We start from the raw sequence: 11,770 nt of genomic DNA on the forward strand, positions 1-11,770 counted from the left end.
GAGCTCGAAGATGTGGGTCTTTGTTGTCACCCACTTTCAGCTTTGCCTCGGCCTCATCCTCTGCATGCACCATCAGCATCACATCCACTTTCCCGTCCCTTGCCCCTTGCCTTGCCCATTTTAAATGGACTACTGCACTATTTCAAAAACTCAACACAAATGTATTTATTTGGAGCTAAATTGTATCTGATCAGTATGCTGGCAAAGCTTTGATTTTTCCACCACAGGTACACCAGGCCTTAGCCTGACATTACAGACTGTATAATTTTTTTTCTGTTTTTTTTTGTGAAATTTGGAAAAAAAGTAAAAAATGAGTAGAAGAAGGATAGCAGACAGAACTATGCAACTTATGCCTGCAAGCCTATGATTTTTCCAGGACAGACACACCAGGCCTCAGCCTGACATAACAGTCTGTATAATTATTTTTTCTGTTTTTTGTGAAATTTTGAAAAAAAATAAAAATGAGTATAACAAAGCTAGCAAACAGAACTATGCAACTTATACCCGCAAAGCTAAGATTTTTCCACCACAGATACACCAGGCCTCAATCTGACATAACAGACTGTATATTTTTTTTCTGTTTTTGTGAAATTTTGAAAAAATAAAAAATGAGTAGAACAAGGCAAGAAGACAGAACTATGCAACTTATGCCTGCAAAGCTACAATTTTTCCACCACAGGTACACTAGGCCTCAGTCAGACATAACAGACTGTATAATTTTTTCTTCTATTTTTTTGTTGAATTTGGAAAAAAATAAAGAATGAGTAGAACAAGGCTGGCAGACAGGACTATGCAACTTATGCCTTCGAAGCTAAGATTTTTCAACACAGATACATCAGGCCTCAGCCTGACATAACAGACTGTATACATTTTTTCAGTTTTTTTTGTGAAATTTGGAGAAAAAGTAAAAAATAAGTAGAACAAGACTAACAGAAAGAACTATGCTATGTATGCCTGCAAAGCTACGATTTTTCAACAGATACATCAGGCCTCAGCCTGGCAAAGCAGACTGTATTTTTTTTTTTTTTTTTTGAATTTTGGAAAAATAATGAGTAGAACAAGACTAGCAGACAGAACTGTGCAACTTATGCCTGCGGAGCTATGATTTTTACACCACAGATACACCAGCCATCAGCCTGAGACAACAGACTGATCTAAATGTGGCCTTGATTTTTTTGGGCACAACAAAATTGTGTCAACAAGTTGGCTATGACACACAAAAAAATGGAATACTAAAATTGTTTGATATTTTGCACAATGATAGGCGATGCGTGTGGCGTACAACTCACAGTGATAAATCTAAGAACTGTAGCTACTGTAAATACTTTTTGTCCAGCTACAGATTTTTGTGCCACAAAATTGGTGTCCAAAAATATTTTAAGACAATACAAAATATTAGATTGTACCCCAAAAAAAGATTTTTTGGCACACTCATATCTGATGCCTGGGACAAAAAAAAATTAAATGCTTAGATTTGCACGTTCTTCGATTACAATGACCTGGATGTAGTCTGCAGCGTGACCAAGCAAATAAATGTAAAAATAAGAGGGCTATGGACTGCTTTAGAATAAAAGGAGCAGGTATAAGGTAAAAAAAAAAATTGCCACAGATAACAGCAGCTAGGTATATATTAAATAGGCTGCAGCATCTGACAGGAATGGAGATTTTGGAGGTATGCAGTGAGAGCTATGTACTCACATACAGTGCCTGCAGGCATCACACTGATGTTAATATGTGCACATAGACTCCGATGCCTACCTAGCACTGAAATCTCTGGACCCAAGAATTAGCCCTAAAAAGCACTGTTGGTTTCTCAGGAGTTGTGGTCTGAACAGTTGCAGACCCACACTATTAAAAGGACAATTCTGACCCTATCTCAGCAGCAGCTCTCCCTACACTCGCTAAGTCCGGAGCAGAATTCGGCGAGCAAGGCAGCACCAGTTCTCTTATAGAACTGATGATGCTGTGCTGCCAGCCAATCGCTGTAATACCACAACAAAGATGGCTGCGGCATTACAGTGCATAGCACACAATCCCTACATTGTCACTGGCACTTTAAAGAGTGCCAGAATTGCAGGGAGGAGACCCGAGCGCCCACCGAATAATCCCGGAAATACTCGGTGCTCGCCAAGTACACTGAGCACAGTGATACTCGGGCGAGCAGTGGCAAGCATGCTCGCTCATCACTGGTGAAGACCAAAGAGCTGTCAAAGGACATCAGAAACAAAATTGTAGCCCTGCACCTAGCTCGTAAGACTGAATCTTCAATAGGCAAGCAGCTTTGTGTGATGAAATCAACTGCGGGAGCAATAATTAGAAAATGGAAGACATACTGTACAAGACCACTGGATATCTCCCTCGATCTGTGGCTCCACGCAATATCTCTCTCCATGGAGTGAAAATGATCACAAGAATGGTGAGCAAAAATCCCAGAACCACATGGGGGACCTAGTGAATGACCTGCATAAAGCTGGGACCACTGTAACAAAGGCTACCATCAGTAACACACTACGCTGCCAGGGACTTCGATCCTGAAGGGGCAGATGTGTCCCTCTGCCTAAGCCAGTACTTGTCTGGGCCCATCTGAAGTTTGTTAGAGAGTATTTGGATTATCAAGAAGAGTATTGGGAGAATGTCATATGGTCTGATGAAATCAAAGTAGAACTGTTTGGTAGAAACAAAACTCGTTGTGTTTGTAAGAGACAGAATGCTTTGTTGTATCCCAAGAACACCATGTTAGGTATTGGGATTCTCTCGCTGAGTGGGATAGATCCCAAGCATTATCTGCTTCTGCGATCTCCCATTCAGGTCCAGCCACTGCGAGTGCTGCTCAGCACAGACATGAGTCCCAGCGTCTTTGCTCAGGCTCGTCGTATACATTTGGTTACTGCTGGCTCTCCGGTCATGTATATGGTAACAAGTTATATGTGGGTGCAGCCTTGCGCTCTGAAGTCTAAGTCCACACATCACCTTACTGAGCATGTCCGTGATGTGGCGTCTTCTCATTAATGGTCGGATATTAGCTGTTTGGATGATGTGACAGTTCTGGATTGGCCCGTGGGCGATGTCTCGGCTGACTGGGCATGAGTGTTTGGGGTGGAGCCTAGTGTATAAAAAGTCTCTCAGCGGCATTTGCGGGCACGTCATTTATGTTTGGTGTTGTCACGGGGCTACCGCGACAGACAGGTTCCAGAGAACCACAGCGCTCTGGGCCTCATTCACACACAGTGAACAGAAGCTCTTGTCCTGTATTCTGACCTGGTTGCTTTGTGCCAGCAGTGCAGGAGTTAACCTTGTTGCTGAGAGCTGCGTCTCTCAGCTGAAGTGGATTTTGTAATCTCATCCTCTATATAGACCCAGTCCTGACTTCAGCTATTGTCAGTGATCAGTTCTACTGCCTGGCTTGGAGTGTGAAGGAGCGTGGTATTAGGAGCTTGGAGGTTTTTCTATTGAGATTGTTGTCTGCTTATTTGGTTGCATGTTAAACCTGTTCCCTCTCCTTAGTTGTTGTTCTCCTTTTACCTACTCATTGTTCCCTCTGTGGTTGTGTGAGCTATTGGGGTGTTTGCTATTTAAGTTACCTTGTCTGTATTCCCTTTCTATTTGTTGTTTTGTTATTTTTGTGCAATTCACCTTCCTGGGGGAGAGGGGCCACTGACAGGGTCTGATCAGGAGACAGGGATACGCTGGCGGCTCAGGCCTCCTAACTATTATAGGTACCCCTGAGATAAGGGCAAGTCAGGGCCCCTTTATAGAGTCAGGGACAGGAGCGGGTCCTAGTACGCCATCCTGCCCCGTGATCGCTGTTTACGGCGTGACAGTATCAATGACCTAAAGATTTTTCTTGATCCAATATGGATCCCGTTGCTGCTTTGGCTGGACAATTACAGCAACTCAGTCTGGAGGTGGCTGACCTCTGCTCTGCGATTGTACAGCGCACTCCAGTGGCCACTGCCGTGGTTGCTACACCTCCACAAGCTTCACTGGAGCCTAAGATTTCATTACCTGACAGGTTCTCTGGGGAGTGCGACAAGTTTGTTACATTCAGGGAGGCCTGTAAATTATACTTTAGGTTGCATCCCCACGCTTCAGGTTCTGAGGAGCAGAAGGTTGGGATTGTAATCTCGCTCTTACAAGGTGATCCCCAAGCCTGAGATTTTCACTTCCCGCTGACACTTTGCCGTTATGGACTCTGGAGGAGTTTTTTCAAGCCTTGGGTCATGTGTATGATGATCCTGACCACATCTCCCTCGCTGAGTCCACAATACGTCACCTCCGCCAGGGAGACCGGCCAGTGGAGGATTGCTTCTCTGAGTTTCGGAGATGGGCTACTGATACTATGTGGAATGATCCTGCACTTTGCAGTCAATTCTATCAGGGATTATCTGATAATATAAAAGATGCCTTCGCCCTACTGGAGAGACCAGCCACTCTGGAGGCTGCTATGTCTCTAGCAATTCGTGTAGTTCGCCACCTGCAGCAGAGACTTAAGGAGACGCCGCTTTTTAAGGGTGACTCGAATTTGGAGTTACCAGAACCTGAGTCTCTAGGGGAAACTTTGCAGTTAGGTGGTGCAACTTGTTCTAAAGGGGCAGCAGTAGTTCAGCGTAAGGGAGATGTATGTTTTTTATGTGGCAGAAAGGGTCATTATGCGTATGTGTGTCCTTCTAGAAGACAACCGCTGGAAAACTATTGAGCCCGCGTTGCGGGGAGGTTGGTAACTCAGGTGTACTTGTGTCATCCATAGGTAAGCCACAATTTTTCTTACCTGACAAGATTCGTCTTGGTGAAAATAAACTCATAGTTTCTCCCTTCTTAGATTCTGGGGCAGGGTTTAATTTAATCGATGCTGGGTTCGTTCTGGCCCAGGGGTTTAAAACTCAGGAGTTGCCTAGACCCATACCCAAAATTGCGATTGACTCTGCACCTTTGAGCCAAGGTACTTTCACCCAGATTGTCCGAAGGGTGAGCCTGCAAATAGTGGCATTGCACTCCGAGTCAATAGATTGTTATGTGTTGGGGAGATTACCATCGCCTATAGTTCTCGGTATACCCTGGCTCATGCTACACAATCCAGTGCTATACTGGCAGACTCGAGAGGTTACTAAATGGAGTGAGTTTTGCCAGGAACATTGCTTGGGCACCCAGCTGGCCGTGGTGGCTTCTCAGGTTCTGCCAGAATTCATCTCAGATTTTGAGGATGTATACTCTGAGGAGGGAAGTCAGGAGCTACCTCCACACCGCCCTTATGATTGCGCCATACGTCTCATTCCAGGTGCTAAACTGCCTAAGAGTAGGCTATACAACATCTCTGCTCCTGAGAGACAAGCCATGAAGGATTATATCACGGAGAATCTGGCCAAAGGTAATATCAGACCCTCCTCATCTCCCATTGCAGCTGGGTGGTTCTTTGTAAAGAAGAAGGACGGGGGTTTACGCCCATGCTTAGATTTCCGTGAATTAATCCAAATTACGGTCCAGGATTCTTTTCCGCTCCCTCTTATTCTGGGTCTCTTTAATTAAATTGTGGGGGCTAAGTGGTTCTCCAAATTAGATCTCAGGGGGGCATATAATCTCATTCGCATGAGGGAGGGGGATGAATGGAAGACGGCATTTAATACTCCAGAGAGGCACTATAAAAACCTTGTTATGTCTTTTGGGTTATGTAATGCCCCTTCCGTATTTCAACACTGTGTCAACGATATACTTAGTCACCTGATTGGTAGGTTTGTGGTGGTATATCTCGATGACATCTTAATTTATTCTCCTAACCTTGAGTCTCATCATTTTCATGTTAGGCAGGTTCTCCAGGTACTCAGGGACAATAAATTATTTGCCAAACTTGAGAAATGCATGTTCGCAGTTAAAGAGATTCCGTTTTTGGGTTATTTTTTTGTCCTCCACAGGTTTTCGTATGGATCCAGCTAAGGTCAGGGCGGTCTTGGAGTGGGATAGTCCTGAGGACCTTACAGGGCCACTGTCACCCCCTTCAGCCGTTATAAACTAAAAGAGCCACCTTGTGCAGCAGTAATGCTGCAGTCTAACAAGGTGGCTCTTTTAGTTTTTGCTTCAGTTATTCCCTCAATAAAGCGTTTTAAAATTTGCCCTAAATACCTGTCTTTATACCTGGAGGCAGGTCCGAAGCCTCCTCTGTGAAGCTCCCAACTGCCGTTACTCATCTCTTCTGGGGCTATGGTCGCCGCTCCCTTCGCGCTGTTTTTCTTAAATCCGGCGCCTGCGCTGTGCGTGCCTGCCTGGGGCAGGCGCAGTCTTCATTGTCAGTCATAGGTCAGATGCAGGGTGCCTGACTGTGCCTGTGCGGCCACCCTGTTGCTGAATCCCCGCCCCGCACTGTGTTATTCATTATGCACAGTGCGGGGCTGGGGTTCCTGGGCATGCGCACTGCGCTGTTCAGACGCTCCCCCAGGTCCCCCGCCTTCCAGCGTTGTTCTTTGTGGCTGTTCCAAACGTCGGCAATGAAACCTGTATATTCGGGCAATGCTGGAAGGCGGGGGACCGGGGGAGCGTCTGAACAGTGCAGTGCGCATGCCCAGGAACCCCAGCCCCGCACTGTGCATAATGAATAACACAGTGCGGGGCGGGGATTCAGCAACAGGGTGGCCGCACAGGCACAGTCAGTTACCCTGCATCTGACCTATGACGGACAATGAAGACTGCGCCTGCCCCAGGCAGGCACGCACAGCGCAGGCGCCGGATTTAAGAAAAACAGCGCGAAGGGGGCGGCGACCATAGCCCCAGAAGAGATGAGTGACGGCAGTTGGGAGCTTCACAGAGGAGGCTTCGGACCTGCCTCCAGGTATACAGACAGGTATTTAGGGCAAATTTCAAAACTCTTTATTGAGGGAATAAGTGAAGCAAAAACTAAAAGAGCCACCTTGTTAGACTGCAGCATTACTGCTGCACAAGGTGGCTCTTTTAGTTTATAACGGCTGGAGAGGGTGACAGTGGCCCTTTAACCCCTTAATCCCATTTGACGTACTATCCCGTCGAGGTGGGGTGGGCCCGTGTGACCACCGACGGGATAGTACGTCATACGCGATCGGCCGCGCCCACGGGGGGAGCGCGGCCGATCGCGGCCGGGTGTCGGCTGCATATCGCAGCTGACATCTGGCACTATGTGCCAGGAGCGGTCACGGACTGCCCCCGGCACATTAACCCCCGGCACACCACGATCAAACATGATCGCAGTGTACCGGCGGTATAGGGAAGCATCACGCAGGGAGGGGGCTCCCTGCGGGCTTCCCTGAGACCCCCGGAGCAACGCGATGTGATCGCGTTGCTCGGAGGGTCTCCTACCTCCCTCCTCACTGCAGGTCCCGGATCCAAGATGGCCGCGGCATCCGGGTCCTGCAGGGAGAAAGGTGGCTTACCGAGCGCCTGCTCAGAGCAGACGCTGGTAAGCCTGCACCGATGTAAGCGAGATCGGTGCTCTGACAGAGTGCTGTGCACACTGTCAGAACATCGATCTGTGATGTCCCCCCCTGGGACAAAGTAAAAAAGTAAAAAAAAAACATTTCCACATGTGTAAAAAAAAATAAAAAAATTCCTAAATAATAATAATAAAAAAAAATCTTATTCCCATAAATACATTTCTTTATCTAAATAAAAAAAACAAAACAATAAAAGTACACATATTTAGTATCGCCGCGTCCGTAACGACCCAACCTATGAAACTGCCCCACTAGTTAACCCCTTCAGTAAACACCGTAAGAAAAAAAAAAAACGAGGCAAAAAACAACGCTTTATTACCATACCGCCGAACAAAAAGTAGAATAACACGCGATCAAAAAGACGGATATAAATAACCATGGTACCGCTGAAAACGTTATCTTGTCCCGCAAAAAATGAGCTGCTATACAGTATCATCAGCAAAAAAATTAAAAAGTTATAGTCTTCAGAATAAAGCGATACCAAAATAATTATTTTTTCTATAAAATAGTTTTTATCGTATAAAAGCGCACACACAAAAAAAATGATATAAATGAGGTATCCCTGTAATCATACTGACCCGAAGAATAAAACTTCTTTATCAATTTTACCAAACGCAGAACGGGATAAACGCCTCTCCCAAAAGAAATTCATGAATAGCTGGTTTTTGGTCATTCTGCCTCACAAAAATCCGAATAAAAAGTGATCAAAAATGGTCACGTGTCCGAAAATGTTACCATTAAAACTGTCAACTCGTCCCGCAAAAAACAAGACCTCACATGACTCTGTGGACCAAAATGTGGAAAAATTATAGGTCTCAAAATGTGGAGACGCAAAAACTTTTTTGCTATAAAAAGTGTCTTTTAGTGTGTGACAGCTGCCAATCATAAAAATCTGATATAAAAAATGCTATAAAAGTAAATCAAACCCCCCTTCGTCACCCCGTTAGTTAGCGAAAAGTAATAAAATTAAAAAAATGTATTTATTTCCATTTTCCCATTAGGGCTAGGGTTAGGGTTTGGGCTAAAGTTAGGGTTAGGGCTAGGGTTAGGGCTAGGGTTGGAGGTAAAGTTAGGGTTAGGGTTTAGATTACATTTACGGTTGGTATTAGGGTTGGGATTAGAATTATGGGTGTGTCAGGGTTAGGGGTGTGGTTAGGGTTACCATTGAGATTAGGGTTAGGGGTGTGTTTGGGTTAGGGTTTCAGGTAGAATTGGGGAGTTTCCACTGTTCAGGCACATCAGGGGCTCTCCAAATGCGACATGGCGTCCGATCTCAATTCCAGCCAATTCTGCGTTGAAAAAGTAAAACAGTGCTCCTTCCCTTCCGAGCTCTCCCGTGTGCCCAAAAAGAGGTTTACCCCAACATATGGGGTATCAGCGTACTCTGGACAAATTGACTACTTCAAAGAAAATGATGAAATAACGGTCCAAGAAAAGTAATATACAAAAGATATAAACTTTATTGATAATGTATATAACCAAAGTGAGAGGAGGGAAAATGACACTGCCAAAAGAATGCTGGATAGCAAGCAGGAAGCGCGTGCCCAGAAACAAAACCCCAAAAGGGAATAATTATCTCATTATGTACAGTTTAGTTGTAGAAAAAATTATCAAAATTGCAAAATCAAACAAATAAAAACTGAACATACATAACGCAACACAGTAAGAGATAATACAAGTGCGGCAACCAATAAAGCAGCAATCTGCAGTAATCCGCAAACAACCTTTAAGGCAACACATGGAGGTGATGGTAGTAATAACTAAGAGAAATAGCCATAGATACGGTACTTCAAACAATATTACCCTCACATAGAGTGCCAGAAATCTGGTTGATGCCGAGTACTTACCGCACAAGGGACGAATGTTTCTGGGGACGCGCCTCCGCCCCTCACTCTATGTGAGGGTAATATTGTTTGAAGTACCGTATCTATGGCTATTTCTCTTAGTTATTACTACCATCACCTCCATGTGTTGCCTTAAAGGTTGTTTGCGGATTACTGCAGATTGCTGCTTTATTGGTTGCCGCACTTGTATTATCTCTTACTGTGTTGCGTTATGTATGTTCAGTTTTTATTTGTTTGATTTTGCAATTTTGATAATTTTTTCTACAACTAAACTGTACATAATGAGATAATTATTCCCTTTTGGGGTTTTGTTTCTGGGCACGCGCTTCCTGCTTGCTATCCAGCATTCTTTTGGCAGTGTCATTTTCCCTCCTCTCACTTTGGTTATATACATTATCAATAAAGTTTATATCTTTTGTATATTACTTTTCTTGGACCGTTATTTCATCGTTTTCTTTGAAGTAGTTATATGTATTTGATGATAGGCCCTCTGGGTCTTTGTCACCGGTGGTACGGATTGCCGTTATATTATGTACCACCATGGTGACTAATTCTATAAGCTGCTCTGGACAAATTGAACAAGAACTTCTGGGGTCCAAGTTCTCTTGTTATCCTTGGGAAAATAAAAATTTGGGGGGCTAAAAATCATTTTTGTGGGAAAAAAAATGTTTTATTTTCACGGCTCTGCGTTGTAAACTGTAGTGAAACACTTGGGGGTTCAAAGTTCTCACAACACATCTAGATAAGTTCCTTGGGAGGTCTAGTTTCCAATATGGGGTCATTTGTGGGGGGTTTGTACTGTTTGGGTACATCAGGGGCTCTGCAAATGCAACGTGACGCCTGCAGACCAATCCATTTAAGTCTGCATTCCAAATGGCGCTCCTTCCCTTCCGAGCTCTGTCATGCGCCCAAACAGTGGTTCCCCCCCACATAGGGGGTATCATCGTACTCAGGACAAATTGGACAACAAATTTTAGGGTCCAATTTTTTCTGTTACCCTTGTAAAAATACAAAGCTGGGGGCTAAAAAATCATTTTTGTGAAAAAAATAATAATTTTTATTTTCACGGCTTTGCGTTATAAACTGTAGTGAAACACTTGGGGGTTCAAAGTTCTCACAACACATCTAGATAAGTTCCTTTGGAGGTCTAGTTTCCAATATGGGGTCACTTGTGGGGGGTTTGTACTGTTTGGGTACATCAGGGGCTCTGCAAATGCAACGTGACGCCTGCACACCAATCCATTTAAGTCTGCATTCCAAATGGTGCTCCTTCCCTTCCGAGCTCTGTCATGCGCCCAAACAGTGGTTCCCCCCTATATATGGGGTATCAGCGTACTCAGGACAAATTGAACAGCAACTTTTGGGGTCCAGTTTATTCTGTTACCCTTGTAAAAATACAAAAGCTGGGGGCTAAAAAATCATTTTTGTGAAAAACAAAAAAATTTTTATTTTCACGGCTCTGCGTTATAATCTGTAGTGAAACACCTGGGGGTTCAAAGCTCTCAAAACACATCTAGATAAGTTCCTTAGGGGGTCTAATTTCCAAAATGGTGTCACTTGTGGGGGGTTTCAATGTTTAGGCACTTCAGGGGCTCTCCAAACGCAAAATGGCGTACCATCTCAATTCCAGTCAATTTTGCATTGAAAAGTCAAATGGCGCTCCTTCCCTTCCAAGCTCTGCCATGCGCCCAAACAATGGTTTACACCCACATATTGGGTATCAGCGTACTCAGGACAAATTGCACAACATTTTTTCGGGTCCAATTTCTTCTCTTACCCTTGGGAAAATAAAAAATTGGAGGCGAAAAATCATTTTTGTGAAAAAATATGATTTTTTATTTTTACGGCTCTGCATTATAAACTTCTGTGAAGCACTTGGTGGGTCAAAGTGCTAACCACACATCTAGATAAGTTCCTTAGGGGGTCTACTTTCCAAAATGGTGTCATTTGTAGGAGGTTTCAATGTTTAGGCACATCAGGGGCTCTCCAAACGCAACATGGCATCCCATCTCAATTCCAGTCAATTTTCCATTGAAAAGTCAAATGGCGCTCCTTTCCTTCCGAGCTCTGCTATGCGCCCAAACAGTGGTTTACCCCCACATATGGGGTATCAGTGTACTCAGGACAAATTGTACAACAACTTTGGGGGTCCATTTTCTCCTGTTACCTTTGGTAAAATAAAACAAATTGGAGCTGAAATAAATTTTGTGTGAAAAAAAATTAAATGTTCATTTTTATTTAAACATTCCAAAAATTCCTGTGAAACACCTGAAGGGTTAATAAACTTCTTGAATGTGGTTTTGAGCACCTTGAGGGGTGCAGTTTTTAGAATGGTGTTACACTTGGGTATTTTCTATCATATAGACCCCTCAAAATGACTTCAAATGTGATGTGGTCCCTAAAAAAAAAATGGTGTTGTAAAAATGAGAAATTTCTGGTCAACTTTTAACCCTTATAACTCCCTAACAAAAACAA

Source organism: Ranitomeya variabilis, chromosome 5 (genome assembly GCF_051348905.1).
Source record: "Ranitomeya variabilis isolate aRanVar5 chromosome 5, aRanVar5.hap1, whole genome shotgun sequence".
In the NCBI taxonomy this organism is placed as follows: domain Eukaryota; kingdom Metazoa; phylum Chordata; class Amphibia; order Anura; family Dendrobatidae; genus Ranitomeya; species Ranitomeya variabilis.